Genomic DNA, 8,416 nt, shown 5'->3' with positions numbered 1-8,416 from the left:
TATGACGCCAGGCCTAAAAAGCTTATTGCCTCTGTCAGTGACTTGGGGCTAGGCCATGACCTGACTGTCTCTGTCAGTGACTTGGGGCTAGGCCATGACCTGACTGTCTCTGTCAGTGACTTGGGGCTAGGCCATGACCTGACTGTCTCTGTCAGTGACTTGGGGCTAGGCCATGACCTGACTGTCTCTGTCAGTGACTTGGGGCTAGGCCATGACCTGACTGTCTCTGTCAGTGACTTGGGGCTAGGCCATGACCTGACTGTCTCTGTCAGTGACTTGGGGCTAGGCCATGACCTGACTGTCTCTGTCAGTGACTTGGGGCTAGGCCATGACCTGACTGTCTCTGTCAGTGACTTGGGGCTAGGCCATGACCTGACTGTCTCTGTTTTCATGGGGTCAGTGGACACTCCCTCAGCCGAGATGATGTGTCCCAGGTAGCTCACCTACGACCTGAACAAGTAGCACTTAGATAGCTTGACCTTAAGTCCTGTCTGCTCCAATCTGCTGAAAACATTGTCTAAATGCTTCACACGCCCTTGGAATTTACGACCAAACACTATGATGTCGTCTAAGTACACCAAACTTGTTGTCCACTGTAAATCAACCAAAACCAGGTCCATCAGACACTGGAAGCTGCTTGGAGCATTTGTCAACCAAAAAAACCATGACCTGGAATTCGAAAAGCCCTCTCTTTGTTACAAAAGCAATTTTGCAAAGATCCTCGGGTGCATCTCGACTTGTCAGTACCCACTGGCTAAGTCTAAATTGGAAAACCACTGAGCACCGGCAAGCGAGTCCAAGGTCTCGTCGATCCTAGGAAGTGGATAAGCATCTTTAACAGTGTTTTGTTTAACCTTCTGTAATCCGCACAGAACCTGATTGAGCCATCCTTCTTCTTACTAACACCACTGCTGCTGCCCATGCACTGCTGGATGGGTTAACTATTCCCATTTCTAACATGTCCTGCAAATGCTTGTCCTACTCTACTTGCAGATGAACAGGCACCCGCCTCAACGCTTGTTTGATTGGCCTGGTGTCCCCTGTGTCAATCCTATGCTGGACTAGTTTTGTGCAGCCCAAGTCAAAATCACCAGTGCTAAACACTCCCACATACCTTCCCACCATTTCCTTTACAGCTCTCAGCTGCACCTCAGTTAGCTGGCTGCAATCTGTCCAGCTCTTGCATTATCTGTTCTACGTCCCACTTTGCTGTGGTGGGAGAGTATGGCGGCTGGTTAGAATCCTGTAGTCCAGCAACGAGTGTCTTCACTACCCTTCTCCCAGATAGAGAAACCCCCCAGTTCAGTGCCCTCCCTCAGTAACTGTGATTCTGGAGTCACATTCATCACACGCACTGGCAGTTTCCCCTTCACTGAGCTGCAAACGCTACATGATACCCAGGGCTCTACAATGCGAGTATTTCACTCGCATTTGCCCCTAAAAATAGATATGTGCGAACCGGAAAAAACAGTGTGCGATTAAAGATTACAACCTACCATAATCTATTTTTCCCCCTCTGCTAATTGTTTAAAAACTACAATTCCCACATTCCACAAGCGGCATGCGCCAACCACAGGAGAGTTTTCTGTGATGACGCATCCAGTCAGAGAGAGAAAGGTGAACACTGGAAAATAGTATCGGTATAGGCTATAAGTTAACATGCAGACATCGCTAAAATTGAAGCCCATTCAATTTTATTTTAAACGAAAAAAGAGACAAGGAAAAAGAGGAATCCGGCAAGGGCGATTTGCAAGGTTCAGCTAATGAAGCCTCTTCACAAGGTTTACCTGAGGCGGCTAACGTTGACATGGCGGCTAATGTTAGGGATGCTGAGAACAACGTTAGTGAAGCTACCGTGGCCCCCGCTGTCACTTCAACGTCCACTGTAGCCGGTGGAGGGAGAACATATAGATTCAATGCGAATTGGCTCAAAACGTTCCCATGGCTAGAGTTCAAAAACAACGTAATGTACTGCAAATTTTGTAGAGGGCAGAAACAGGCGGGCAACTCGTCCTTCGTGTCAGGAAACCCGCATCTGAAAGAGATAGCGTAGCAAAACATAATATCTTGCGGCGGGAAATATCCAGTGCAGAGATCTGTACCTGTTGAGACAGGTAGAAACCATCAGGCACGGTGTCAGCAGCCTTGAGGAGGTAAGTGCTGCTGTCTGAGGAGGAGAAGAGGAGGCAGCTAAAAATAAAGATAAACATCGCATACTTCATTGCGAAAGAAGAAGAAACTTTCGTCAAATTTGGGCTGCTTATCAGACTCCACCACAAAAACGGAGTTGACATTAATCCCACATACGACAATGATGTAAGATGTGCGGAGATGATCGGTCAAATTGCTGACATAATGAGAGAGAGCCTGTCAGCGAAGCTGAAAGCCGCGAAGTATATTGCCGTTCTAATAGACAGAGACACTGATATATCCAACACTGAATGCAAGATTGTATATGTACGCCCGTTGGAGGATGGGAAGCCATTCAATCTCCTGGTCGGACAACAGACCCTTGAGCACTCCCATGCCATTGGTAAGTTGTTCCTCTTTATAGGCTTTATTCTTGTGTAAAGTTTAATCATTATTCATAATGGAGATAATTTAGTTTGTCAGAAATACTTTTGTATAATTGTATGTGTTGTCATTCGATGTGTTTTGAATGCCACCAAAGCCACATTTCGTGCTGTTTGCCCAGAGGAGGATGGAGGGTCATGGATGAAGAAGTGCGGCCTGCTGGAGGTCATTTTGCAGGGCGCTGGCAGTGCACCTCCTTGCACAAAGGCGGAGGTAGCGGTCCTGCTGCTGGGTTGTTGCCCTCCTACGGCCTCCTCCACGTCTCCTGATGTACTGGCCAGTCTCCTGGTAGCGCCTGCATGCTCTGGACACTACGCTGACAGACACAGCAAACCTTTTTGCCACAGTTCGCATTGATGGGCCATCCTGGATGAACTGCACTACCTGAACCACTTGTGTGGGTTGTAGACTCCGTTTCATGCTACCACTAGAGTGAGAGCACCGCCAGCATTCAAAAGTGACCAAAACATCAGCCAGGAAGCATAGGAACTGAGAAGTGGTCTGTGGTCACCACCTGTAGAATCACTCCTGTTTTGGGGGGTGTCTTGCTAATTGCCTATAATTTCCACCTTTTGTCTATTCCATTTGCACAACAGCATGTGAAATTTATTGTCAATCAGTGTTGCTTCCTAAGTGGACAGTTTGATTTCACAGAAGTGTGATTGACTTGGAGTTACATTGTGTAGTTTAAGTGTTCCCTTTATTTTTTTGAGCAGTGTACAAAGGACAATTGGGCTAGGGGGTACAATATCACATTACACAAGGACCTAAGGGACATACATGTATTATTCTAACAGCTTTTTTGTTAGTAGAGTATTTAATTGTCTTAAAATACAGTTCAATTTATTTTTGTAAGGTAAGAAAATGTGTTTTGTTTGTAAATTTACATTTGTGAATGAAATTTGGCCAAAAGTATAATGAAATTAATTACATTAAAATGTTTCAGCTTATTTCTATCGTAGGTAAAGAATCCAAGTAGTACATCTCTCCACAATAGTGTAAGATCTTCATAAATGTGTTAAATTATAAATCTACTTGTCACGACTTCAGCCGAAGTCGGTCCCTCTCCTTGTTTGGGCGGCGTTCGGCGGTCGACGTCACCGTCTTTTTAGCTACCGCCGATCCATTTTTCATTTGTTCTGTCTTTGTCTTTCACACCTGGCTTCACTCAACTAATTACTTGTTTATTATTTAACCCTCTGTTCCCCATGTTTAGTTTGTGAGTGATTGTTCTTTGTACATCGGTCCGTTTTGTGGGCTTGTTATGTTGCTGTGTATTTTGAGTAAAATACGTTGATTACTCAATTCTGCTGTCCTGCACCTGACTCTACACCAGCTACACACACAGGACTATTACACTACTGATGTCTTGCCACAGTTTTATTACATGAATACAATGCCAAAAAAGATGCAACACTGTTTCTGGGTGGTCATTACAAAAGGAATAATTTGAGTTGATGTTTTACTTAAACTTCTTCATATAGTGGTTGGCAGGTTAATATTTATGAATAATTTTAAAGGAAACTTCCTTCATTTTGGTAACAAGTAGGTATGTGTGTGGCAACATCCAAACTTTTTCCAACAGATATTATCAATAAATCCATTCCAATAAGGCATGACATAAGGTATAGATAGATATAACATCCTGCTGAAACAAGGTTCGTATCGCTCTGTTGTTGAATGGACCAAAAGAGAAACAAATCTTTCTTACTGATGAGTCAACAGGGTCAATGGAAGGCAGGCTCTGAGGGTCAGGTCTTGACATGTTTCTGAATAATAAAGCAACACCTGAGGGAATGGCATCTAAAACAATTGCAAAATCTTTAGGTGTTACAGGGACCTTGAAAAGTGATAAGAATTCCTTATAACTAAGTAAAAGACCCTCTGCATTTACCAGTTGGCTCACCAATAGGATATTATTTCGGAACCAAAATTCTAAAAACAAAGAAGTATTTTTATACAATATATCCCGATTATTCCATATATAATATGTGTGGAGAAAAATGCTTATAAATTAAGGACCATGACAAGAAGATCTGCCGATGAAAAGCATAAAGTTTCACATAAAATTCCACATAGAAGTGGGTCTTAGGAATTGTTTTATCCATGTCACGATCGTCTTAATGTGGAAGAGAGGAGGACCAAGGCGCAGCGTGATATAAATACATTCTTCTTATTTATTTACCGAAACGAAGAACACTAAACACACTATCAAAATAACAAACGTAACGCTATATAGTCAATAAGTGCAGACACAGGCAACTTACACATAGACAATAACCCACGAACTACCCAAGGAATATGGCTGCCTAAATATGGTTCCCAATCAGAGACAACAATAAACAGCTGCCTCTAATTGAGAACCAATCTAGGCAACCATAGACATATAACACCTAGACTAGAAAACACCCATAGACATACAAAAACCCCTAGACAGGAACAAAACACATATCACCCATGTCACACCCTGACTTAACCAAAATAAATAAAGAAAACAAAGATAACTAAGGTCAGGGCGTGACAATCCAATTGATCTTAAAAGTATTATTTAAGGTAGTAAAGTACAGAAAATTCAGCCCACCATTCTCATAAGTGTTCATTACAACAGTTTTCCTAATGTAATGGGTATGGTTCCTCCACAGAAAGTTGAAAAGCATCTGGGCTATCTCCTTGCTTATTTTACCGTCAAGATATAAAGATAGAGCGCCATATGTTAGTCTAGAGATAGCTTCACCCTTGGTTGTTAGGACTCTTCCATTTAAAGATAAGTCCCTCTGTTGCCATTGATTTAGCTTCTTCTGGGTTTTTTAAATAGAGGGTTAAAATTTAGTAAGCCTCTAGACTTCTGATCCTTTGCAATGGTTATGCCTAAATATGTAAGTTCTTCTTTTACTGGAATACCATAATATGAAGGTGTCACACAATCTTTGACAGCCATGAGTTCACATTTAATAATGTTAAGATATAGACCAGACACTTTGGAAAGGATTGTATCACATTGATCGATATGGGAATTTGGTTAGTGTCTTTCAGGAAAAGTGTAGTATTGTCAGCCAGCTGGCTTATAATAATGTCTTTACCAGCTATGGAAATACCTTGTACAGGACTATTATTTAAAGAATTTGTAAGAAGTTGGGTGATTAATAAAAACAGGTACGGCGAGATAGGACAACCTTGCCTAATTCCTCTCTTTAACTCAAATCTAGGTGAGGTGCCATATTTCAATTTGATAGAGCTGTTAACATTTGTATAGAGAGTCTTAATAGACTTACAGAAAAAATCCCCAAAGCCAAGTCTCTGAAGGGAGTGGATGAGGAACTGATGCTCTACTGTGTCAAATGCTTTATAAAAATAATGAGTAGTCAAGTATGTCTAATACTAGTCTGATATTGTTAGAAATATGTATGTTCCTCATAAAGCCAGACTGTGTTTCATCAATGATTGCATCCAGGACTTCTTTAATTATTTTTTGCAAGTAGTAAGGCTCATATCTTATAGTCATTATTAAGAAGACAAATTGGATGCCAGTTATCGATGAGCAGCACTTCTTTTTTAGGCTTAGGTATCAGTGTTATTAACCCCTGACTCATTGTAGGAGGGAGAACATTGTTTTTAATACTCTCTAAAAATACTTCAAATAGGAAGGGAGCTACTTGTTCAGAAAATCATTAGTAAAATTCTGATGTAATTCCATCAACACCTGGTGATTTATTGTTCTTTAGATGTTTGATAGACTCTATAATCTCTTCAACTTTGATGGGTTCATCACACTGTTTAGATTCTATATCACTGATAGAGTGAACATTATTCAGTGATATCTGTGGATTCCTGACAGTACGTAGAGCTATACAATTTTCTGTAAAAATTGCTACAGTATTTAGCGATTCATTTTTGGTCATCTGTAATTACACCATCAATGTTTAACTTATGGATAGTGTTATTTGTAGAGTGAAATTTCTCAAGTCTAAAGAAATAGGATGAATTCTGTTCTCCCTCCTCAACACATTTGTTCCTAGATCTAATAAAGGCTCATTCTGCTTTTAATCTATATATATTATCCAGTTTATTTTGTAACTCAATCAGTTCCATCTTCTCCTCCCCCGAGAGGCCGGCTGGGGACCTCTGAGAAAGGGAAGTTATCTTAATGATCACCTTTTCCTCCTCAGCTCTTCAGGTCTTAGCAAGATTACTACCATATTTTCTAAGGTATTTGGACACTTAAAATTTAAAGAGCTCCCAGTTCTTGCAATAAGTTTTTTCTTCACAAGACCTTTCCCAAAAGTGTGAAAGCAGATCTTTAACCTCAAACTTCACTATATCATTATTTAATAACGAGCTATTTAGCTTCCAGTAGGATGCTCTACCAAGGTTAGTATCGGGGGTGAATATTTTGATATCAATGTAAATGGCCCTGTGGTCTGTGAGGGGAGTAGTACAAATATTTGTAGTAACACACTCACCATCAATACATTTGGATATAAGCCAAAAATCTATTCTGGATTGTCTGGAACCTGTTTTGTTACTCCAAGTGAATGATCTGTGGCCGGAAACCTCTCTCTCCATATATCAGCAAGATCAAACTTTTCCATAAAAAGTATTAAACCCAAATTCTGATTGGTTGGCCTACCTGGGGGGCATCTATCAGTTGAATTATCTATAGTAATGTTAAAGTCCCCTCCTATCAATAATAACGAATTCGGAAATTTAGATAACCAATGAAGTATATGTTTCTATAGATTCAAGCAACTAATCATTCTCATGTTTGGCGTTGTACCCGTAGAACTTTACAGTAATGAGCGCAATGTCCTTGTAACTGATCACAAGACAAATAAAGTGACCAAAGGAGTCACATTCCGAGTGTAGAATATTACCACCAAAGGTTTTTTTCATTGGAGTGACACCAGCGGAGCGTTCAGATCCATGGGAAAGCCAAATATCGTTGCCCCACTGACTTCCAGAAGTTGGCATCAGCCGAAATTGAGTGAGACTCTTGAAAAAAGCAGAAATCTGTTTGAAATTGTTCAGCAAATCAAAATAAGTCCTTGCGCTTCACATCGTTTCATAACCCCCAAGCATTAAGAGAAACTATAGACAAAGACAAAACAACAAAGATTATATAAAAGTATAAACTGTAGTAGGATGAGTCAAACGTAGGAGCAGTGAACGTAAGCGATAAGGAACCGAGATCTGTACCATTTAAGTCAACTTAAAGTGAAAATAGCTTATTCCATAAACTCTGAACTAGATGTTATTCAGCTTTTGAAATTCAACTCAACAGAAAACGATGTTCAAGACCAAACCAAGGGTTCTTTGTAGTAAGAGAAACTAAAAACCCTCTTTAGTGTAATCAGGAACTATTCTGAGAAATAAAATACAAAATAATAATTTAAATAAAAGGGTACCTACTATTTTAAGCGCATGTGAAAACTGATCATAAAAAATTGAATAAAAAATGTTTTACATATACATGTTCCTAAGACCTTTTTTACTTGGAAATAAGTATTAATAACTAAATAGAACAATAACCGTGTAAAGTCAGAGCAGACCTGTATGCCCTTTAAAACAGTATCTTAGTTACTGTATACATAAAAAATAAATACAACTTTCAGTCTTCTTCGTAAGTTTGTAAATAAAATAGGCCTTCTGGTCATACAAGAACAAACTAATAAATTGAGGAACCTGAGTATTTCTAAAAATATTCACCCGATGCTTGTTAGGTAACGTTAATCAATACAAGGAAAATGAGAATACCATGGCCGAAACCATCAATCTGTTCCTTCTGGTCAGATTCTAGGGAGGAATATAGATTTATGAACCGTTGATGAAGCCTCGTCCTCCGACG

Source organism: Salvelinus fontinalis, chromosome 10, assembly GCF_029448725.1.
Source record: "Salvelinus fontinalis isolate EN_2023a chromosome 10, ASM2944872v1, whole genome shotgun sequence".
Taxonomy (NCBI): Eukaryota; Metazoa; Chordata; class Actinopteri; order Salmoniformes; family Salmonidae; genus Salvelinus; species Salvelinus fontinalis.
The sequence above is the reverse complement of the archived record's forward strand: the minus strand, read 5'-3'. Positions refer to the sequence as shown.